The sequence below is a fragment of the Nyctereutes procyonoides genome, unplaced genomic scaffold, assembly GCF_905146905.1.
Source record: "Nyctereutes procyonoides isolate TBG_1078 unplaced genomic scaffold, NYPRO_anot_genome, whole genome shotgun sequence".
Lineage (NCBI taxonomy): Eukaryota > Metazoa > Chordata > Mammalia > Carnivora > Canidae > Nyctereutes > Nyctereutes procyonoides.
Window position 1 is genome coordinate 38,581,581 of NW_026575043.1, and position 25,414 is coordinate 38,606,994.

General features: G+C 43.2%; 1 pseudogene; it reads right to left on the reverse strand.

Moving 5' to 3' along the window:
• Positions 1–218: 218 nt before the first annotated feature.
• On the reverse strand, positions 219–25,164 carry LOC129508288 (immunoglobulin lambda variable 1-40-like; annotated as a pseudogene).
• Positions 25,165–25,414: the final 250 nt, after the last annotated feature.

The window sequence follows — 25,414 nt, forward strand, 5'->3', positions numbered from 1 at the left end:
TTATTTTACAAGTTTAAATTTTCATAGAAGAAGAATTTGAAGAGATGAAGGATTTTTTCCCATTTCCTGATCTGCCAGTGTCACTGTGAGAAGCATTATTGTTTCCGATTAGACAGTGAAGGTCAGTCTAGTCTTCAGGCTGTAGCCTAGAGATGAGGGAGCACTGCACTGGCTGAGGCATCCTTGGATCAGGAGAAGAAGCTGGGGACCCTATAGGCCTAGTGCTCATCTGAGTCTGAGTAGTAGTACAGGAGATACTGGGGAGAGCTCCGTGGTTTCTGCTGGAACCGGTGTATGTAGTAGCTCCCAACACTGGGGCAACTGCTCTGGGTGCAGGTGAGTCTGACTGTTGTTCCAGGAGATGCAGAGAGGGAGGGCACTGGGTCCGCAAAGGCTGGGACAGGGACCTGCAAAAACACAGACACTGATGGGTAAAGGAGCAGAAGACCAGAGAAAAGCTTCCCAGTAGCTGAGCCAGAGGGGCTGATGGAGCCTAGGAACTGGGACCTGGTATGTGAGGCCTGTCTGTACTTGTGCACTGAGAGAAGTACATCAGGAGACAGGAGTCCAGGACTTGGTGACCGTCCCCACACCAGGTGGGCATCCGCAGATGCCTCTGTTTACCCCCAATATTTTCTACCAGAGGGTGTCCATGCTAATGAATTCCATCTAGTGATTTCCCAGCCCCTCCTTGAGCCTTGGTGCTGGAGCTCAGCTCACACCACATTGTGGAGGTTGGGAGTTGGCGTCCCCCCTGGGGAGAGCCCTGGAGGAAACATTTGCTGAGACCACACGCAGTCCCTGCTCAGGGGACTTCTCCAGGCCTGAGAGGACACAACTGCTGAGTCCCCATCAGTGAGCAGAGGGCTCAGCACACAGACCCAGGCTTCCTTGAGTGAAGGGTCCTCACTGAACAGTTATGTAGGAGCCCACAGGCCCACACCGCCCCTGTTCGTCACAGGCACTCACCCCATCTGGGACCAAAGACATGGGAGCCCAGGGGCTTTCACCAGCTCACCAGGGCCCTGTCCACACCCCCATGTCTGATCTCTAGATACCATGATTCGTATACACTGCACACGATTACTCTGGTCTCATTCTCTGAGGTGATGCTTCCCTATCTAAAGGACAACCATGTGCACAAATAGCCAATTAATGTGTCACCAGAGAAGTTACCACAAAAGGTGGAAATTAAGTGTGTATCATGTCAAGCATCACTGATCAGAGGACAGTGGAGCTGGTTTGAAGGGCTGGTAGGTGCACAGGACACATTCATAGATGAATATTCAACAAGAATTCCAAGAGATATTTATGGAAGTTAGTGTTTAAGAAGCATCTATTACTGTATTTTTAAATTGTTTAAAAAATTTTTTATTGGAGTTCAGTTTGCCAACATATAGCATAACACCTTGTGCTCATATCGCCATATGCCCCGCTCAGTGTCCATCACCCAGTCACCCCAACCCCCCACTCACTTCCCCTTCCACTACCCCTTGTTCATTTCCCAGAGTTAGGTGTCTCTCATGTTTTGTCACCCTCAGTGATATTTTCACTGCTTTCCCCTTTATTCCCTTTCACTAATTTTTATATTCCCCAAATGAATGAGACCATATAATGTTTGTCCTTCTCCGATTGACTTATTTCACTCAGCATAGTACCCTCCAGGTCCCTCCACGTTGAAGCAAATGGTGGGTATTTGTCATTTCTAATAGCTGAGGAATATTCCATTGTATACATAGACCACATCTTCTTTATCCATTCATCTTTCGATGGACACCGAGGCTCCTTCCACAGTTTGGCTATTGTGGACATTGCTGCTGTAAACATCAGCGTGCAGGTGTCTCAGCGTTTCACTGCTTCTGTATCTTTGGGGTAAATCCCCAGCAGTTCAATTGCTGGGTCATAGGGCAGGTCTATTTGTAACTCTTTGAGGAACCTCCACACAGTTTTCCAGAGTGGCTGCACCAGTTCCCATTCCCACCAACAGTGCAGGAGGGTTCCCCTTTCTCCACATCCTCTCTACCATTGTTATTTCCTGCCTTGTTAATTTTTCCCAATCTCACTGGTGTGAGTTGGGATCTCATTGTGGTTTTGATTTGTATTTCCCTGATGGCAAGTGATGCAGAGCATTTCCTCATGTGCTTTTTGGCCATGTCTATGCATTTCTGCTGTTCATACACAGCTCCACGCTTTGTAGAGAGTGGCCATGATTTGTCTGGAACCTGCAGAGGAGTCCCTCTTGCCTCTCCATGACTATAAGAAACTCAAGAACAAATATTGGGGTTCCCTGTCTGCAGCTGCAACCACATTCTCTGCCTCCACCCTCCCACAGATCCCTCTTTGTCTCCATCTGACTGTCATGGTACAATCAAAGGAATCAATTGAATTAGGAGGCCACCCCACCCCCTTAATCACTGCATCTGTACTAATTACATCTGCAGTACCCCTTTTCCATATAAGGTCACATTTGAAGTCCTGAGATCTATGATTTCAACATATTTTCTTTGGTAGGATAGAATTTAAATGAGATGTTAGGAAAGAAGAATCCTTTCCCAAAAGGTTTATAAGTGTCACTATTTATTTATTTATTTATTTATTTATTTATTATTTATTTATTTATTATTTTAAATTTTTATTTATTCATTCAAGAAAGACACACACACACATAGGCAGGGACACAGGTAGAGGGAGAAACAGGCTCCATGCAGGCAGCCCGACATGGGACTCAATCCCAGTACTCCAGGATCTAGGCCAGGGCTGAAGACAGGAGTTTAACCCCTGGACTATGCAGGCCTCCCTTTAAAAAATTATTATTACTCTTTTTAAGTATGCAACACAGTTTCTTTGCACTGAAATGCAACCTAATAAAGTAAACATCAAGAAAATACTAAATGAACACTTCCTCCATTTTTCGTTTTTTATCTGTAAAGGAAGACTTTTAATGTTCCTGTTTCTTTTTTTCTACAGGAAATGTATTTAACTTCAATCTATAGTCCTGATCCAACAGACGTTTTGTAATATGAAATATCTGATTTTGGGTTTTTGTGAACTAATGCCTCCTGAGTCACTCATATACTTTTCGAGGTTAGGATTCACCCAGGGATGGAAATCAGTCCAGACCCTTCCCAATGCCCATTTCTCCATGGCAGGTCAGCATTTATACTGCTCTGGGCTCAGCTGTTTGGCCATGAGATGTCAGTAATCACATGGTATTTGTATCCACACTTGATGAAACAAAATGTATGTGTCCCTTCCTCATCTTGGTTTTTCACTGGGCCCAGCACCACTATAGTGTAGCCCCCAGGGGTACTCATCCTGGGCCTCAGGCTGGGCACTAGGAGATGGTCAAGTCAGATTTGTTCCCAAGAAGGGAGCCTGAGAAATGAGTATTTATTGTTTTTATTATAAATAAATGCTCCAGACGTGGAAAATCTTTTCCTAGATCAAGTATGGATAGAGTCCTGGGCTGGAGGCATTCCTGAAAGTGACTGTCCCTCCTGGGGACACTGCCATGAAGTCTCCTGAGTCACCACAATCTAAAATTAATCCCTGAAATGAAAATAGACACATGTTAGAAATGGAGAAGAAAGGGAGATGGATCCCTCCTAAGGATGCCTCTGAGATCCCCATGAACAGGGGAAGTGCCTGAGGAGGGGGAGAAGAAGGAGAGGAGTCAAGATCATGCTGTGGAATTTCCACAGATTCCCTGGCCTTAAAACTGGCTTTGGACTCTGGGATGTCTCTTTTTTATTTAAATTTCTCTTTACATTTCAATTATTAACACAATGTGTAATAGGAGTACAATTTAGTAATTCAAGACTTAAATAAATGAGCCAGTGCTCATCACAAGTGCACTCCTTCATCCCCACCACCTTTGTAACCTGTCCCTCCACCCACCTTCCATTTAGTAAGCATTAGTTAGTTCTCTAGAGTTAAGGGTTTGTTCTTGTTTTCCTCTCTTTTTCCCCTATGATGCATTGTTTCATTTCTTAAATTCTCCATGAGTGAAATTATATGGTATTTGTCTTTCTCTGATTGACTTATTTCACTTAGCATTATACTCCCTAGCTCCATCCACATCTTTGCAAATGATAAAATGTGATTCTTTTTATGATTCAGTAATAGTCCATCATAACCATTTATCAGTTGGGCTCACTCTGGTATTGCTCAAAATGCCACTATGAACTTCTGGGAGCATGTATTCCTTTGAGTTAGTATTTTTGTATTCTTTGGGTAAATACCAGGAGGGCAATAGCTGAATCACAGAGTATTTCTACTTTTAACGCCTTGAGTATCCTTCAAACTGTGTTCCAAAGGATCTACATAAGTTTGCACACCCATCAACAGTGCAAGGCGTTTCCCCTTTCTCCACATCATTGCCCACACCTGCTGTTTTCTATGTTGTGTCTGTTAGCTGTTATGACTGCTGGGAGGTCATATCTCAGTTTAGTTTTTATTTGTATTTGGGACGTTTCTTTGATCTCCTCCTTGGCTCCAGGGATGAAGGGCATGCTTGCTGGTATATTGTGCAAATAGGAGCCCACAATTCTATCTGATTCTGGATCCTCAGTCCAACTAGTAGCTTCCATCCAGGGAGGAGTTCTGGGGTGGGTGAGAGCTATGGGTTTGTCCCCTGGGAGGAGACAGCTGCTGTCATCTCTTCCTCTGGCAGTGAGCACCAGTGCAGGGCCCAGGCAGGTGGAACCATTTCAGTGGGTTTCAGGCCTGGCCAGCTCTGAGCAGGTGCACAGCGCCCCCTGCTGACAGCCTCAGGAGATCGGTCAAGGTGGTGGGAACTGCGCAGAAGGAATGGAGCCCGTTTTTGGTTTCAACAAATAAGCCAGAAAACAAACAAATAAGAAGTGTCACCTACTCTTGAGTCCCTCTGCAGAATTTCCTTTCTGTCAGTGACTTCTGGACCTTTTTCAGTTGCAAAATTACCATTTGGTTTGTTTTGATGATTTCTCTTTAATTTCTGCATTTCTATTTTTTCCATTTGTTTGAAGAGTGTTTGTAATTTTACACCACATGGATTTTATGAGAGTTACCTAAAACTACCTGTCCAATAATTACAGCATGTGAGTGATCTCAGTGTTGGTGTCAGTCGATTCTCCTTTCTTATTCAGGATTTTATTTTCCTGGTTCTTGGCATGTCATATTTTTTTTATTGAATCCTGGGTATTATGGCTATTATATAATGAGATGCTTGGTCCTCAGTTATTTTTTCTTCAAACAAGTGATCCTCCCGCTGAGGTGCAGCAGCAAGGGGAAGGGTGTTTGTCTCAGCTTCCAGGTGGCTCAAGTGAAAATGTTTACCACTCTGATGCTTACTCTCTGCTGGAGAAGGTGGGGCAGTGATTGCCACTTCCCAGGTCCCATCATGTGGGGGATGTGGGAAAAGCTCTTTGCTGGGCCCTGCCAACACCATGGTGGGATGCACAGGACTGAATGGAGCTGCTTTCCTTCTGAGAGTGGATCTTCTGCTCCCCACTGCACTCCTTGTCCTCATGGACACCAGGGAGTGGAGGGTCAAATGCAGCACCAGCTCCCTTGCCTCCTGCATCATACTTCAGTGTTTTCAGGCCCAGGGAGAGCCCAGGATCAGTTCCCCAGTGTTCAGACCGCCACCAACAATAGGTATATGGCAACAAATCCGCTTTGCCATGTACCACTGCATTCATTCTCCCTGTTGAGCGATGGAGTTCATATGATTTCCCCAGTATCTGCCAAATTAATGGGTGAGAAAACCTGGAATGCAAGCTAGTCACCTAGGCCTGCCTTGTCCAGAATTGTTGATGTTCCCATGCGATGGGGGCTCAGCTATCTCCTGAGTAACTGACACCATGACGGGTGGGTATTGGGACACTGCCTGCTTCTGACAGGAGGATATGGACACCATGTCTCTGCTGAGCAATAATGTGAACCCTGCATGAGGGCACAGTTTTGGATTCATTAGTGTGTGCAAGTCGTGGGCAGGTTTCTCCAAATATTTCCTCCACTCAGGCCAACTTTTCTCCATATCCTCTGACCTGAGGAGTTGGTGCTTTTGGAGTTTTAGTGTTTTCTGGTTTGATTTTCTGGATCTCAGCCTTTGAATGTTTCTTGGTTGGAGGAACCTACAGGATCTTGTCTTACATGTGGAGGACCTAATACAAGAAAAGGAACCGGGGTACGCACTGTTGCATTTTCCTCAATTTGTTTGAAGTCTTCCTTCTACCTCTTTCTACCTTCAAAAGTCTTCCTATACTTGTTTGCTGTAGTGTGTCAGGACATTTCAGTTGTAAGACAGAGGACCTGCATGAACGGGAGCACTTCCTACTGTCCAGTGCTGGGGAATCTCATGGTGCCTGTTCTGAATTCTTTCTTCCAGGGCTAGAATGGCGGGGAACCTGCTGAACTGCTGGAAGGGAGGAGATTTATCTTGACTCTCAAGCTGTGTAAATAAAAGACAAAGAACCTGATTGTTATTTTTACATTACTCTTTACAGTGTAAAGAAAAGCAAATACATTCCATAACCAAGAACTCAATGTGAAAAGTTTTACAGGCCGGCTGGAAACCAGTGGAGCACAAATGTCTGTCTTTCTGTTCTTAAATGCAGAGGAGTGGAGAGAAGAAATTTTTATTCCTTTTTTTCTTTTATTTGTTTGTGTGTAGAAATTTTATTCTGTAATCAATTTATATTTACAGAGAGAAATACAAATACGGGATAGGGATCTCTATGTTTCACCCAGCTTTTTCTAATGGTAACTTTTTGTGTTGTTATGATATGTTTATAAAAACAAGTATTTACCAGTGGTCTGATAATCCTGAAAAAATTTCAGACTCAATCTGGATTTCAAAATTTGTTTGTTTATTTCTTTATTTACTTATTTATCACTGTTTTGCCTAAAATCAATCCAAGTAATAACATTGCATTTATTCATAAGGACATACTAAAATCCTCCAATGTATGAGTTTGCAGGCTTTCTCTGTTCTTGATTTTGGGAATTTGGAGACAGCTGGTGTGGTATATTGTAGAATGTCCAAGAACATGGGTTTATCTGATTTTTTCTCATGATTACATTAATATTATGGATCTGGGAAAAATAGCACAGAGGTGAATTCATGTTCTTAAAGCATCATTGGGAAGATGTGTCATACTAACATGACATATCATTGAGAGTATGTGTGGGGAGAGTGCACATTCCGTGCTATTTCATTTTATTTATTTGTTTTATTTTTTTGAAGATTTTATTTTTATTCATGAGACAGAGAGAGAGAGAGAGAGAGGCAGAGACACAGCCAGAGGGAGAGGGAGAAGGAGGTTCCACGCAGGGTGCCTGACATGGGACTCCATCCCTGGTCTCCACAATCACACCCTGGGCTGAAAGAGCTGTTAAACTGCTGAACCACTGGAGCTGCCCCATTTGGTGCTATTTTTAATGATTCTTTTTCTGTTCATAATCTATCTGATATCAGTCTACTGGATTTTGGCCATTCTGATAAGTGTGCAATGGTAGCTCATTAATATTTGCCTTTGCTTTTCCCTAATGATATATAATATGGAACAGAATATCACATGTTTATATGAAATCTCCCTATCTCCTTCTGTGAAATATCTGGTAATGTCTTTAACTTACTTTTTAGCCACGTTTTCTTTTTTCTTGTGCTTTGTTTGAGAAATACATTGCATAGTGTCTTTCTTTCCTTCCTTCCTTTTTCTTTCTTCCATTTTTTCTTTCTTTCTCTTTATATCCCTTCTTTCTTTCCTTCTCATATATATCTGTACCTGTATATTTATGACTGCTCAACTCTCCAGAAGTTTGGCAATTTATCTGAAATATATTCTGTCTCTGGTTTATTGATTTTCTCTGTTAGGTTTTATTTTTGTCATTATTCAGGGGAAATGGGGCACATCTTCTCTAAGAGACATTTCACATCACATTTTCCAGTCATCCAGATCACACTAGAAGTGGATCCATACCAGTCATGGCACCAGCTGCTCTCCATCAGCTCCCGTGTTCCTGAAACCCCAAGTGTCTGTGTTCTGCTCCTATAATCTTTGCCTATGAGGTTGGCCAAATGTGCCAGTGTTTCTAATGACTTGGTGAAGAGGAAATAACTCTGCTCTGGGGTGACACCAGGGATGGTAGTAAAAGTCCTCAGGATGATCCCATCTCAAGGCCTAGAGAACACACAGTCTGAATCCATACATGCTACAAATGAGCTTCCAAACAACAAGCCATTTTGTTCAGGCCCAATGGATTGAGGACAGAACTCAGGAGGTTCGTCCGGTCTCAATTCCCCACATCTGCTTGTCAACTGTACAGTGGAATCTGCTAAAATTGCTCTTGCCTCTCGCTCTGCCATTGCCACACATTCGCTCTGTCTCGCTCCAATAATAGTCTTGAAAAATAATATATTATATATTTATCATATATTTAATGCTTACATATTCTATGCAATATAATTTCAAGTATATAATATGTATATATATTGATTAGAAATTAGATGCAAATATGAATATTTTTTCTCTAAGAGAAAATCAGTTACCACAGATGACAGCATAGCTATTCCAGTTTAGCTCCCTGAAGAAGAGCTTGAACCATAAGGCAACAGGATGACTGGGGTGATGACCATCCTGTGCAAATAATGAGAGAAAGGGAATACAAATGACCGCCCTCTGCATCTTTTCCCTCATCACTGAAAGGAACTCCTTGTTGACGAGGGAGGAGGTAAAGGGAAGAATCAGGACAGTACTGAGAAGCCCCAGCAGTCTGATCCCTGAGGACTCACTGTTAGCATTCCCATCTGCCCCTCATCAAAGGTCTCTCACCTTAGACACAGGTAGCAATACTGGTGATTTTTTTAACGTGCAAATTTTACCAGTTATGGGATTGTCTCCCCCTGCCTGAACATCTGCTCTGAAAATGACTCCATGGGGATTGAGGATGAAATGTGCCTGGAGAACGTGAGTCAGAACTGAGAACTCATGAGACTCCAGGGCTCCTGTACAGCACAACACTTCACTGAGGACACTGCCTGCCCAGTTTGCAAGAATTTGTGTATTTTCTTAGACATCTGGCCCAGAAGTTTGTTCTCACAGGACCCATGCGACAGCGCCCCCTGCTGCGCTAACATGCTTATCCCACCATCCCCTCTGACTCCACCCAACACTCCTGGAATGGTGTCCAGACTGTGCAACTCAATCATTTTAATGTCACTGCCCAGGAAAGGAGAATGAGGAGTTGCCCCCGTCACCTTTGGCCCTGACACTTATTTTCAAAAAACTAATGGTATCCAGACAGTTAAATACATGATAAATTGCATTGTGCTCATATTACCAGATATTTCAGAATTATCTGTCATTGAGTTTGCTTCTTACTGGTGCCTCAGGTCCTTACCACTCTATCATCATCTTGAAACAAGTAAAGGTCATAAGGTTCTCAGTGTACCATGGTGCTTCACACCCTGTAATAATTTTATGTGAATTCTTCTTTCGTTTGAACGTTGTTGTTGTTGCTGTTGTTGTTGTTGTTTTCTTGTTGCTATATAGATTTCCTGTCAGTTCCACATCCCTCACTGCTAAAGCTTTTCAGCCTATATTTGCTATGACAATATAATGCCATCAGGGGAAATGTGTCTTCCACTCCTACTGATTTGTCTGAGATCAATATTTCCCTTGAATGTTAGCCAGAAATTCTAATTTGTTTGTCCCTCTGATATACTTTGTATTTCTAGGCTCATTCTGTTATTTACTCAGCATGATGATTCCTATTAAGAGAACCTTACTATAAATGGACCTCTCCTCACTTCGGATGGGTTCTTGAACCACCCCTGCACTGAAACCCTCATGGTCCTGCACTCTAATTACATTGGACCCTAACCTAGAAATATTGTTCAGAGTTCCATGGAATTCACTGGAGTTGTGTGTCTAAGATCTGAGTCCAATAAACAGCTATTGTCTAACATCTTGCCTAACAGGGAACCAGAGGGGATGAGCAGGAGACAGTGAAGGATTAAACCGGGGCATTGTCCAAATGGCAGGATGACACCAAGTGTGTAGATGTTTTGGATGATGGTGGTTGAAGCTTCACTATATATAGTCATGTAATCCATTGCCACCATGTCTTCTCACTTACTTAAATCTGTTTAATTTTTTGCAATCTTTTGCAGTTTTCAGTTACAATTTTTTCCTACTCGTTATATAACCTCCTAAATGTTTTATTCTTTTTGATGGTATCCTAAATAGAATTCTTTATTCGTAATTTTTTGGGCTTCTTCATTTTGGATATAGACAACACTACCTGATTGTGATAGGGCATTACCACTTGAACTCCTGTGGGAGATACTAGATAGATCTCATTGAGGATTGATGATAGAGTTTGTTCCCTATCTTGGAAGAGTAGGAACAAGTAACGAAACCCGAAAGAACATGAGAAGGAAGCTCTGCATCTGTGACCTTAAAATAAGCAATCTCACATGATTGACTGTATGCACAGGAGAAAGTAGATGACTAAATAAAATGGCTGTTGCCTCGACCCCTTATGTGGAAAATAGAAAACCCTAAAGCTTTTCTTCTTTTCCAGTTTGACATACACCTGATTTATGTTTTCTGGAACCTATGTAATCATTTGTGAAACATATATTTCACAAGCACCAAGAATTCTCCAGTTGATGCAGTCGAAGTAGTAATAGGTAGGGTGAGGAAGGAGCTTCCCTCTTTGTTCCTGACCCAGTGATTTTGGCAGGAAGGAGAGGAGAGATATGCTTCCAGCTCTTTGCTTCCTTAGGATGTGGCCCCTGGGAGAGGGCACCCTCCTCCCTACAAGCAGCCTTTCTCTGCTGGGTCCCCAGCTTCCACTCCCTCCTCCAAGCTCTAACATCTCCCCCATCTCCTCACTGGACCATGATTCCCATTCTCTGAGAACAATGATATCTAAGGAGTAACCCTCAAGATTTGACGCACACCTATGACTGCTGGATTATTTGAAGGTTGACTTAAAAAAAGGATATTTCATTCCAATTAAGCATCCTTATTGTCTTTTTACACTGGAATCGTGCAGGGAGTAACTATAAGTTTCTGGTTTTAAATTATTTCCCAGATAATGATACCTTGTTTAATTGATTCATATGTTCCACTACTGAGACATCTTCAGTTACAAATAAAGAAGTTACAGAAATTATTCAGTATTGAATCTTGAAGACCCAGATATTCATAAAGTACATAATTTTAAAATACGCTCTAATATCTGAAATGTATATGAATATCTAAAATACATAGATATAGATTGGATATGACATATGAATAACAAAAATGTCATATTGTGAAAATAAGGGTAATTCGCTTTGAGGAGGACGGGGACCATCTAAGTGAGTCCTTAGGGGAGGAGGTTGTCACAGACCAGCAGTTCTCCCCTGAGATGTGTGGGTCTGCCCACCTCTGAACTCTCCAAGTGAGGAAGGATCTGAATGAGGATTCTAGGGAAGATTCATGGACCTTCAGAAAATTAAGGTTCCCTTTTGCAAAGATGCATATTCTCTATATAAAGCAGTGGCCTATCCACATACATCTACTCCACATGTTTGCCCGTCTCTGCTTCTGGTCTTAGACAAAGGCAAGTGTAAGAAGGAGAAGTTGGAGACAGAATTAGGAAACTCTGTCATAGAAAATCGTGGTTCAGGGAAAGGCCCTCTCTGGGCCTGTTGAAGAATGAGAGACTCGTTTTCCATGGAATCCCAGATGCAGGGGAGATTCTCACCCTGTATTCTGAAAATGGAGGTGATTCGTGTTTGGAGAACCAAATCAATAACAGAGGGATAGGAAGTCAAATGTTACAAGATGTCCAGGAGAGGAGAGAAGGTTAAGAAAAAGTGCAGGGTGAGGGAGGACCATCTAAGGCAAAGGGAATGGACCTCCTCTGCCTGTATCATTGCGGGTTCTCCAGCATAGAGTCCCCACCCCTCCAAAGGAGAGCTATCTGAGGAACCTGTGGAATGTGTTGGAGTGAATGGCTGAGGGCATGAGGAAGCTAGATGGATAAGAAAACCAGGGAGAAGATTGATCTTTTCAAAGCTCAGGCTACTGTCACATCAGAGAAGCCCCTGTGAACAGAACAACTTGTCATCTGCCACTCACCCTAATCTTCCAGTTTGAGGGAACTCCCCCGCACTCTTCTCAGGACACCCCCCAGTTATTCTTCCCATCACAAGGGTCCTATCCTCAGTTGCCATCTCTGAGATCTGGTCACCTGAACAAGGACCTTAATCATGCTGACTTTGTAGTTCCTGGAGCTCCTGTGTGCAGATACAACCATTCAAATATTTGGGAAATGGCATAGCAGTCCTAAGAGGGAAATGCATCTCAATAGAAATATCCCTCAAAAATTTTGAAAAAACCCAAATACACAAGATAACCTCACACCTAAAAAACTGGAGAACAGCAAATAAAACATACACCAAGAAGAAGAAGAAAGCAAAACTCAATGAAGTAGAGACCAGAAGAACTGTAGAACAGATCAACAAAACGAGGTGTTGGTTCTTTGAAAGAATTAATAAGAAACATAAACCATTAGCCATCCTTATTTAAAAGAAGAGAGAAATGACTCGAATTAATAAAATCATGAATGAAAAACGAGAGATCACAACCAATACCAAGGAAATACGAATGATTTTCAAAACATATTATGAGCAGCTGTACGCCAATAAATTAGGCAATCTAGAAGAAATGGACACATTTCTGGAAAAATGCAAATATTTTATAAAAATGCAAAACTATAACAGGAAGAAATAGAAAACCTGAACAGGCCAATATCCAGGGGGGAAATTGAAGCAGTCATCAAAAACCTCCCAAGACACAAGAGTCCAGAGCCAGATGGCTACCCAAGGGAATTCTATCAAACGTTTAAAGAAGAAATAATGCCATTTTTACTAACAATGTTCCAAAGAATAGAAAGGGATGGGATACTGCCAAACTCATTCTATTAGGCCAGCATCACCTTAATTCCAAAACCAAAGAAACTCCACAAAAAAAGGAGAAGTATACATCAATATCCCTGATGAACACAGATGCAAAAATTCTTAACAAGATATTCGCCAATAGCATCCAATAGTACATTAAGATTATTCACCATGACCAAGTGGGATTTAATCGGGGAATCCAAGGTTGGCTCAACACCCATACAACAATAAACGTGATACATCACATCAACAGAAGAAACATCAAGTATCATATGATCCTCTCAATAGATGCAGAGAAAGCATTTGACAAAATACAGCATCCATTCCTGATCCAAACTCGTCAGAGTGTAGGGATGGAGGGAACATTCCTCAACATCTTAAAAGCCATCTACGAAAAGCCCACAGCACATATCATTCTCAGTGGGAAAACACTGGGAGCCTTTCCCCTAAGATTAGGAACAAGACAGGGATGTCCGCTCTCACCACTGCTCTTTCAGATAGTACTAGAAGTCCTAGACTCAGCAATCAAGCAACAAAAAGAAATAAAACGCACTAAAATTGGCAAAGAGTATGTCAAACACTCCCTCTTTGCAGATGACGTAATACTGTACATAAAAACCCAAATGATTCCACCCCAAGATTGTGAAACTCATACAGCAATTTGGCAATGTGGCAGGATACAAAATCATTGCCCAGAAATCAGTGGCATTTCTATACACTAACAATGAGACTGAAGAAAGAGAAATTAAGGAGTCATTCTCTTCAGAGAGTTGGAAAAAAAAATCTTAAGATTTTTGTGGAATCAGAAAAGACCCCAAATAGCCAGGGGAATTTTAAAAAAGAAAACCATAGCGGAGGGCCTCACAATGCCAGATTTCAGGTTGTAATTCAAGGCTGTGATCATCAAGACAGTGTAGTACTGGCACAAAAACAGACACATAGATCAATGGAAAAGAATAGAGAATCCAGAAATGGCCCCTCAACTCTATGGTCAGCTAATATTTGACAAAGCAAAGACTATTCACTGGAACAAAGACAGTCTCCTCAATAAATGGTGCTGGGGGGCAGCCCCGGTGGCGCAGCGGTTTGGCGCCGCCTGCAGCCCAGGGCATGATCCTGGAGACCCTGGATCGAGTCCCACATCAGGCTCTCTGTATGATGCCTGCTTCTCCCTCTGCCTGTGTCTCTGCCTCTCTCTCTCTCTCTCTGACTCTATGAATAAATAAATAAAATATTTTTAAAAAATAAATAAAATAAATGGTGCTGGGAAAATTGGACCTCCACATGCAGAAGAATGAAACTGGACCACTCTCTTACACCACACACAAAGATAAACTCAAAATGAATGAAAGATATGAAAGATCTAAAAATGAGTCAAGATTCCATCAAAATCCTAGAGGAGAACACAGTTAACATGCTTTTTGGACTTGGCCACAGCAACTTATCGCAAGATACATATAAGAAAGCAAGGGAAACAAAAGCAAAAATGAATTATTGGGACTTCATCAAGATAAAAAGCTTCAGTGCAGCAACATTAACAGTAAACAAAACTAAAAGACAGCCTACAGAATGTGGGAAGATATTTGCCAATGACATATAAGATAAAGAGCTAATATCCAAGATCTATAAAGAACTTAAAGTCAACACCCCCCAAAAAAATAATCCATCATGAAATGGACAGAAGCCATGAACAGACTTTTCTCCAAAGACCTGCATGTGACCCAACAAGCACATGAGAAAATGCTCCACAACACTTGTCGGCAAGGAAACACAAATCCAAATCACAATGAGATACCACTTTACACCAGTGAGAATGGCTAACATTAACAAGACAGGAAGCAACAAATATTGGAAAGAATGTGGAGAAAGGAGAACTCTCTTGCACTATTGGTAGGAATTCAAGTTGTTACAACCACTCTGGGAAACAGTCCAGAATATTCTCAAGAAGGTAAAAATAGAGCTACCCTACATCCCAGTAATTACAGTACTGGGTATTGGGGGCAACCACTGGGGGCAACCCAGAGATCCAAAAGTAGTGGATTGATTGGACGCCTGCACCCCATTGTTCATAGTAGCAATGTCCACAATAGCCAAACTGTGGAAGGAGCCACCATATCCTTTGACAGATGATGAATGGATAAGGGGATATATACAATGCAATATTACTCAGCCGTCAGAAAGGATGAATTACCTACAATTTATGTTGACCTGATGGAACTGGAAGGTATTTTTCTGAGTGAAATAAGTCGATTGGAGAAAGACAATCATCAAATGGTTTAACTCATATGTGGAATATAAGAAATAGCGAAAAGGACTATAAGGGAAAGGAGCAAAACTGGGTGGTGGGAAGTTTGGGAGGAAGACAAACCGTAAGAGATTCCTGACTCTGGGAAACAAACAAAGGGTTGCAGAAGGGGAGGAGAGTAGGAGACAGGGTGACTGGGTGACAGGCACTAAGGAGGGCATTGATGGGTTGGGCACTGGTGTTATATGTTGACAAATTGAGTTTAAATAAATAATTTTTAAAAAATTATTATGCCTGGGTGGCTCAGGTTGTAAATGATCTGCTTTCAGGTCAAGACATGATGCTGGGGTCCTGATATCTAGCCCAGCATAGGGCTACCTGCTGAGCAAGGAATCCTTTGTCCCTCTCCCTCAGCTCCCCCTTATCTCATGCCATCTCTCTCTTTCAGATAAATACATAAAATATTTTCTGTGTTGAAAGTACACATTTAGGGATGCCTAGGTGGTTCATAGTTTGAGCGTCTGCCTTTGGCTCAGGGCATGATCCTAGAATCCCGAGATGGAGTCCCACATCAGGCTCCCGACAGTGGGTTTGCTTCTCCTTCTGCCTATGTCTCTGCCTCTCTCTGTGCAGCACTCATGAATAAATAAATAAAATTTTTGAAAAAATAAATATGCAACTATAGGGGCTCCTTGCTAGCTTACTCACTGGAGGGTGGGATTCTTGATCTCGATTGTAAGTTTGAGTCCGATGCTGGATGTAGAGGTTCCTGAAAAATAAAATCTTAGAAAAAGAAAAAATATAAATAGAAGTGTAATATATCCTAAAACATAGTATGCTGGTGTGTGCTGTCATCTGTAGGGATTTCATCTATTGTACACATTTTATGAGCAAGAAAGTATTAGTGATGTTAAGATTTTAGTATTAATAAACATTTTATCTAACAGTTTAGAGGGCCCATGGATGTTGTCTTTAAGAAAGCAAAGAGTTACACGGAGGCACCTTTTCATGCCAGCATCCCCGAGGAATATGCTCTACTGTGGTCACCAGTAAAGGGATTCACTACCTTAGAACCTGTGTCCCTGCTTGGGAGCTATGGCCCCAGGACTGTGGCCCACCCCCTCATCTGTGTCTGTCACTGTGCTTAGCATCACTGTCATACACCTGACTGTAAGCCCAACAGAAGCTTCTCAATGAAGAGGACCAGATAAAAGGACCCAGGGGATTTTGTGTCACTTCCTCCTTATCTGAGATGTTGTGGGTAAGTGAGGCTGCTCCCACTAACATGTTGTATACCACAGTAGTAGTCAGCCTCGTCCTCAGGCTGGGCTCCTGTGATGGGCTTTGTTCCCACAGATGGATCCAGAGAATCGATCAGGGACCCCAGAGGGGCGGCTGTTTGTGTCATAGATAATCGTGCGAGGACCCTGCCCTGGGGTCTGCTGGGACCAGCTGGGTAGTTATTGTAGTGACTGACTCAGAGCTGAGGCCACAAGTGAGTGTGACTGTCCCTCCTCTAGACACTGACAGTGATGGCTCCTGGGTCACCAGAATCTGAGAATCAGCTCCTAAAACCAAAAAGAGAGAAAGGTGTTGTTATGGGAGACAAGAGTCACATGAATCCCTGCTTCTCTGCATCTCTCAACAGATGCAGAGTCCATTTCCCTGACCTGAACCATAAGCAAGGAGCCCAAGAAGAAGCACCATCCAGGCCATGGTGGGAACCCTCACCGGAGGTGGGCTCCACAGGCTCTTTGGCTGGAGAAGGCTGTCCCAGGACCTTTCCATGACTCCAGACGTATGAGAATAAGCAAGTGCTTTATGCAAATCAGCTTCCTCTCTCTCCCTGCCCCAAAGTCACCCACAAGTCACCTGGGAGATCTTGAAAGGGACAGATACTGGGACCTCACACACACAAATGTCTGCAGGGTGACCTGGGACACAGACTGGCAGGAAGACATCTATCTCCAAATCAATGACCTATGACCCTGGTGACCTCCACCCCAAAGTTCCTCTCTGAGAATCCTGACAGCTGTATGAGGATATGGATACATTCTCCAACTCCTGACCCAGCCTCTAAATCACCTCAACTCTAACCCCTGTCTGGAACATTTTCTTCCCTCCCCAGGGACATTGCTCCTTGTCTCTTTGGAGGATCCTAGCAGTCACTCCTCCAGCCATGAGGACACTGGGAATCTCAGAGTCCATATGACAGATGTAACGATGGTGCTCTCCTCTTCGTTAATCAGGGACCATGTCTGCAGTAGTCCAGGGCGAGCTGACCAAGGATGTCTCTTTATCAGAAATGAACCCAAAAATCTGTGAACAAGTGATCCTCATGTACCATTTTGAACTCCATTTCCCATTATGTTCTGCTGAGGATCAGAGGGTCCTGAAGGCTGGGGAAGGAACCTGGAGAAGGAGGACTGGCAGGAGCATAAGGAGTCTCCAGGAATAGGGGAAGATGAAGCTCAGACCTTGTGTTTGCCCAAGTGTTAGATACCAAAATGCCTGCCATTCATTTTGCAACCACTTGCAAATTGTTGGTATGATAAATCATGCATGTTCCTTTTTCCTTTCTCTTCATGTTTGAAAGCCTGATCTCATATCAGAGAAAAGCAATCATACTCATGATCTTCCAGTTAAACTAAGGCGTCCCTGACACTTTAGAAAACAATAGGTAATTTCACAACTATCAAATTTTGAGATGAGGAATGATATTCATACAAAGAAAAAAGAAAGAATGGGGAAATCTAAAAACACAAACTCTATCTATTTCCATATATAACTATAAAGTAGTGACATAAACTAGAAAGTTCAGTAAGGAATAACAACCGAAATGATGGCAGACAAAGGACTCAGGCACTTACTGCCTATTTCATCAAGAGCACAATTGGAAGTCATAGTTCGAGCAAGGGTCCCTGAGGATGTCCACCTGGACACATTGCCCCTGGTCTTCCCCAGACACCAGCATCCTATTGACTTTACAGTGGGGCATATCTGGGTGGGGATCTGCAGCCAGAGCAGAATAGAGGGATTTTTTTTAATAATAAATTTATTTTTTATTGGTGTTCACTTTGCCAACATACAGAACAACACCCAGTGCTCATCCCATCAAGTGGCCCCCTCAGGGCCCGTCACCCATTCACCCCCCCACCCTCCTCCCATTCCACCACCCCTAGTTCGTTTCCCAGAGTTAGGAGTCTTTATGTTCTATCTCCCTTTCTGACATTTTCCACCCATTTCCTCTCCCTTCCCTTCTATTTCCTTTCATTATTATATTATGCTGAGTGAAATGAGTCAATCAGAGAAGGACAAACATTATATGTTCTCATTCATTTGGGGAATATAAATATAAATAAAGAATGGAGGGATTGATAGACTGGAGACAGAATCACCCAAGTCCCCAGGAGTCCTCACAGGCATGAAGGTGATAGAGCAGCGCCCCCGGGGGTCCTGAGTGATCCTACATGAGTCAGGCAGGAGCTTCCTCTGGGCTGTCTTGTACCTCTGAGAGGACATACTGATGCAGGCCTACCAGGGCGCTCTAGAGATCACTGTGTCCCTGTGGTGCATCCTGTCACATCACTGTTCTTTCCCACAGGGCATGAAATATAGTTCATCTTGAATTAGCTGGGGAGTCAAGGTAATCAGCCAGCCTCCCTCACCTTGAAGGGAGCCCTGAGCCACATGTAGAACCTGTCTCCGGCATCCTCAAGGCTTCCCAGGTCAAATGAATCCTTTCCTACTGAAAAGGTCTGGAGCCACTGGTGAGCACAAGGATTGGAGACTGGGTGTGGAGAACCCAGGGCCCAGGAGCCCCTCCCAAAGTTGGAAGATGCAGACAGAAACCCTGTCCCCCGCTGGCTCTAGGGTGATGCAGGCTGTCCCCAGGGAGCCCTGTCTTTGGGCTGTGCTGCTCATCTCGAAAGGACCATGCTGATGCACTCCATTCATGAGGGTCTATGGTACCCAGGAGTTCCATCAGTGGGACGAAGTGTGAGCAGATAAAGCTACAGGGTGCCCAGGATGTAAACAACAACAACAAAAACAGTGAGATATAGCTTTCCTGACACAAGAGAAGTCATTTTAGTCCCCAGCTATATTCTGGGATCTCTGTACTAGTGTCTCTCTGTTCCCAGCACACATCTTGCAGATCTACCTAAGATTTAAAAAGAAATACAAATCAAACAAACAACACAAAACCCAATCAGTACTTGAGGATTTTAACAGGACGAAGAGAATGGAGACCTGACAGTCTCTACCAGGCCAGGAGAGAACCTGACCACATCAGAGAACACAAATCACTGTTGAACCCGCCAGTGCTGATTCAAAGGAAGCCAGGCCCTGCACTCCTTACCCCAAATGAGGAGCCCAAACCCTTTCTGGTTTACACTGGCTCTGGAGCAGGTCCTCAGCGCCTTCCCTCTGTGGGACAGTGACCTCTGCTTCACTCCTGAACAAAAGAAACTATTTGGGCAGCCCTGGGTGGCTCAGCTGTTTAACACTGCCTGCAGCCTGGGGCATGATCCGGGACCCCAGGATGGAGTTCCAAGTCTGGTCCCTGCATGGAGCCTGCTTCTCCCTCTCCCTGTGTCTCTGCCTCTCTCTGTCTCTCTCTCTCTGTCTGTCTCTCATGAATAAATAAACAAAATCTTTTTTTAAAAAAAGAAACTAACTTTTCTCCATACCTGATCCCTGCAAAACTCACAATCTGTCATTGAGCACCCTTATACTTTTATGACAATATATTTATTAGCACAAGGTTTTAAGATTCTGTTTTTTTATAAGAAGATATAACTGGAAACATCAGTTATATTACCAAGATGTTTTTTTTTAATTTAATTTTTAATAGACTATTTTTAGAACAGTTTTATTTTCACAGAAATACTGAGTAAAAGGCATCAAGATTTCCCATATTCTCCCTGTCTCACACATGCATAACCCCTCCTTGCCATTGACATTCCCCATATAAATGGTACATTTGTTACAATTGATGAACCTACACTAACACATTATTATCACCCAAAGCCCATAGTTTACATTAGGGCTGACTCTTCATGAGCGAACATTCCATGAATTTGGACAAATGTAGAATGACAGGTACCCATCATTATTTTATCCTACAAAGCATTTTCATTACCCTAGAAATACTCTATACCCTCCCCCCTCTTACTTTGGCCACCACTGATCTTTTTATTATCTCCATAGTTTTGCCTTTATTAAATGTCATATAGTTGGAATCACATATTATGTAGCCTTCTCAGATTGGCTTCTTTCACTTAGTAATATGCCTTTAAGCTTTCTTCATATCTTTTCATGGCTTCATAGCTCATTTTATTTTAGTACCAAATAATATTCCATTATCTGGATGTACCAAAGTTCATTTATCCATTCATCTACTAAAGGACATCTTGGTTACTTTCAAGTTTTGACAATATTTTTTAATAATAAATGTATTTTTTATTGGTATTCAATTGGTCAACATACAAAATAACACCCAGTGCTTATCCCGTCAAGTGTTCTCCTCAGTGCCCATCACCCATTCACCCCCACCCCCTGCCCTCCTCCCTTTCCACCACCCCTAGATCTTCTCCCAGAGTTAGGGGTCTCTCATGTTCTGTCTCCCTTTCTGATATTTCACACTCATTTTTTCTCTTTCCCCTTTATTCCCTTTCACTATTTTTTATATTCCCCAAATGAATGAGAACATACACTGTTTGTCCTTCTCTGATTGACTTATTTCACTCAGCATAATACCCTCCAGGTCCATCCACGTTGAAGCAAATGGTGGGTATTTGTCGTTTCTAATGGCTGAGTAATATTCCATTGTATACATAAACCACATCTTCTTTATCCAATCATCTTTCGATGGACACCGAGGCTCCTTCCACAGTTTGGCTATTGTGGACATTGCTGCTAGAAACATCGGGGTGCAGGTGTCCCGGTGTTTCATTGCATCTGTATCTTTGGGGTAAATCCCCAGCAGTTGCGATTGCTGGGTCATAGGGCAGATCTATTTTTAACTCTTTGAGGAACCTCCACACAGTTTTCCAGAGTGGCTGCACCATTTCACAGTCCCACCAACAGTGCAAGAGGATTCCCCTTTCTCCGCATCCTCTCCAACATTTGTGGTTTCCTGCCTTGTTAATTTTCCCCATTCTCACTGGTGTGAAGTGAGATACCTCAATGAGATATCTCATTGTGGTTTTGATTTGTATTTCCCTGATGGCAAGTGATGCGGAGCATTTTCTCATGTGTGTCTTGGCCATGGCTTGATTAGAATGTCATACTGGTTTTATATATATATATATATTTTTTTCTTTTATTTATAATATATTTTATTGGAGTTTCAATTGCCAACATATACTATACCAACTAGTGCTCATCCCATCAAGTGCCCCCCTCAGTGCCCATTACCCAGTCACCCCATCTCCCCTTCCACGACCCCTTAGGGGAAAATGAGAGAATATAAGTCGGATAAATTAGAGACAGTAACAAAAATGAGAGACTCCTAACTCTAGGAAGTGAACAAGGGGTAGAATGTCATATTTGAATGAGACATATGCATCTGTATACATCTATACACACATAATCAGATATGACCAGTCAGATTTAGGGAAGTAGCACTGACTTTATGGATCCAGTAAAACCTCTTGGAAATATCATCCTACCACCTTCTTACAGAGTTTCCAACAGCTTTATCAGGCTAGTCAGGAGGTCATGTCCTGGCAGGGCGGGAACCTTGGGTTATTTGGGTACCTCAAGAACAGACAATGCACCCAAGTGTATACGTGTTGCAGGCTAAGTCTGATGAAAAGGTTTGGCACAAGTTTTGGCTGGGCGTCTATACTGGAGGAGCTGTTAAACATTTCATCCAGAGGTTTTTCACAAAATTTGCAGCCAATCACATTTTAACAAGAGCCTATATGTTCAAGTGCCATGCTTGCTGCAACTATATTTAGTAGAAATGAGGCTGGTTGTTGAGAAAACATGTATTTCAATGACACATCTGAGAAAATACTTGAGTTGATTCCTGTTCATTATAATCTGAACTTGATTCTGATTTTCTCTAGCTTCCTAAAATCTCTGGATACAAGTCTGAAAACTAGCATGTTGATTTTTATCCCACTTTTGGAAGTGCATTCAAACTGCCCTATATCCTGAGGTCCTGAAAGCTAACTGCGAATCCAATAGAACCTTCAGAGAAGTCACCACAGCAGCTCATGTAGAGGTGGTCTTCATGCCAGTGGCTCTCTGGGACAGTCAGAGATCACCAGACACATTTGAACTACAAACCAGGAAAGTCTGTCAGATTGTCACAGCCTTCTGTCACTCTACCTGAAGACGACATGAGCTTGACATCAAGAAATCTTCTCCACTGGTTACCCTCAGAACTCAGAAACTACTTACAATTTTATTCGATCATTTACCATCCTTTTTTCCCCATACAACTGCCTCTTGTTTAATAAATGATTTCTTGAACCACAAGCCTTACTTTGAGAATGCACCTCCATCAACCCCTCCTGAAATGGGTTTAAATAAACTGGCCTATTGTCTGGAGAGGGTCAACCAAACAACAATCTGCTAGCACAAGTTTTAACACATGTATCTTTGGGAAATTTCAGAGAAGGGAGCAAACTGGATAAACATAGGCTGCCCCAAATTGGACCCCATTGACATGAGCCATAGTTTCACTTAAACAAATGAAACTCAGCAGATTTAGGAAAAGCTCTATAATCCCCCAAAACTGCCAGCTTGTACCAGGAAAAGAGCTATTACCAGGCTCCCTCTTTACCTAAGTCATGTGTCTACACAGGACAACCGCTCTTTTGCAAACAACTCCTTTCTTCTTTGCTCTAATGCACTTTCTCCTCTTTGGTCATGGGACTCCTGCCCCTCTCCTTCACTCACATAAGTTTCATGGTGCCTGACTGTCTTTGGAATTCTCCACGTCTGTGTGGATACCCACTATGTAGGCTATGAAACATGATTTTCTCCTGTTAATCTGCCAAATTAGATTTATTAATTCTTTATTAATTCTTTAATAAGAATTAAATTCTTATGAAAACAAGGGACCTGAAGAGCACAGGAAATACTTAACTCCACAGCAACAGGCACTGGTGAAGTTTCATCAAGTACAGTCAAGAGTAAGCAGAGATGTGCATCGCTAGGACTCCTGATCAACAGTCCCCTGGATCAGGGACTGATCCTATATCCTGTAAACATGATGTAGACGTCATTCTGCTTCAGAAATGGATCCTCACACTGTCCTAGCTGGTGGAGTCCCTCCCCACACTGTTCCAAGAATCCAACCTCCTTCCCCTCCTTCCAACTCTCATCCCAGTCCCGGCTTCCTCTATGTCATGAGGACTCTGACTTTCCTCATCATCATCCTCTTGTCCAGAACTCCTAGTCTGACAGGGACAGTGTCCACACCCCTGCCACGCCCCCCTACATGTTCATACCATGCTCCATCAGGATCTGTGCAGACTGGGATGTCATTGTGGGACATCACATTCTGGGGTTCCCTGGGTACACCTCCAATGTTCCAGCTTCAACCCACCAAGCTCACCCCTCCTCAGTATCCAGGGACAAGCTTTCCTCATTTTACATATTCTGTGTCCTCTCTCTTCCCCCAGACACTGTCAGCTCCTTGATCATGGGGACTCTTCCATGTCCACTTGTGTCCCACATCTCTAGGCTCACATGGGGCACATACTAGGTGTTCAGTAGGTGGTGTGAAAGCACACTGTAAGGACAGTGCTCTATCCTCAGGCAGACGCAGGTGAACTCTGTCTCCTGTTCTGTCCTAACTTGTCACAGTGATACAGGATTGCCGATCCCAATGGTCAAGAATGAATTCTCGAGATATATAATGTTGGTAACATTGTGGTTTTATTATAGGGGTAACAGGTCCTGTGGGCAGAAAGCTGCACTGGGATTGTGAGGAGGGACTGATGATATGCTTTTTAATAAGTGAAGGTTGGGGATAGTGTAAAACCCTAAGGAATTTGGAAGCAAGGCTTTCAGGACCTTCATGATCTAGCTGCTGGTAAGGTGAGGTTATTCTCAATCTTTAATAATGATAAACATTAAGGCACTAAGCAGCCATGAGTTCCTTGCGCAACTCACTCTCTGCGTATATGTCAGGTCTCTAACAGTGGGCTGCAGGCTGTAAGGACGTTTAATTTAATCTATATTTTCTTGTCTTTCTTTCTTCATCGACAGACTGTGAACAGAGCATCATGCTACTGACAACAAGGAATTTCTCCTCAATACGAGAAAACCATAGAATATTTTGAGCTAAGGACAGGGTGCAGGGGCTGGATTGGAGAGAATCAGGATCATTTTGGAGCAAAAGTTCCATCAGGTTGACCACAGACTGCAGTTTACACCAAACAAAGGAGGAAGCTGACTTGGCCAAACAGTGGGTGTTACAAAGCAAAACTCATTTCTGGGGGGAGAGCAGGTTTGTGTCTCACTTCCTCCCAGGCCCAGAGCACTGTGTGACCATCGAGGTTGTCATCATAGGACTGGCAGTAATAATCAGCCTCGTCCTCAGCCTGGAGCCCAGTGATGGTCAGGGTGGCTGTGCTGCCTGACTTGGAGCCAGAGAATCGAACCGGGATCCCTGAGGGTCGATTGTTATCACCATAGATGATTGTTTTAGGGGACTTTCCTGGGAGCTGCTAGTACCATTGTACATCATAACCACTGCCGATGTTGGTGCTGCTTCCAGTGCAGGAGATGGTGACCCTCTGTCCCAGGGCCACAGACACTGAGGGCGGCTGAGTCAGCACAGCCTGGGCCCAGGACGCTGCAACAGGGAGAGACACAGGGAGGATTATGTTGGAGTCTGGAGACAAAAGGAGGAAGCAGAACTCCACATGTCCTCCCAGGGTCCCTTCCCCCGTCCCCACATCCAGTCACCTGTACAGTGAGCGAGGAGGGTGAGGAGGAGAGGGGACCAGGGCATGGTGGAAGTCATCACTGACCCTGCCTTCAGTGGTCCCACAGCTGAGCACAGCCTCCTCTCATCTCTCTCTTCCCCTCTTCATCTTCTCTGAGAGGGAGGGCTCATCCATGCAAATGAAAACAAGCTTTTGACACCCACCTGGCCTTGGGTGAGGTCCCTTTGCCTGAGATGACAGGGGCATGGGCAAGGGAGGGGCTGTGTAAGGCCAGGGGGTGGGGAGGTTCCAGCTGTGATCTCTGAGCAGAGGGCA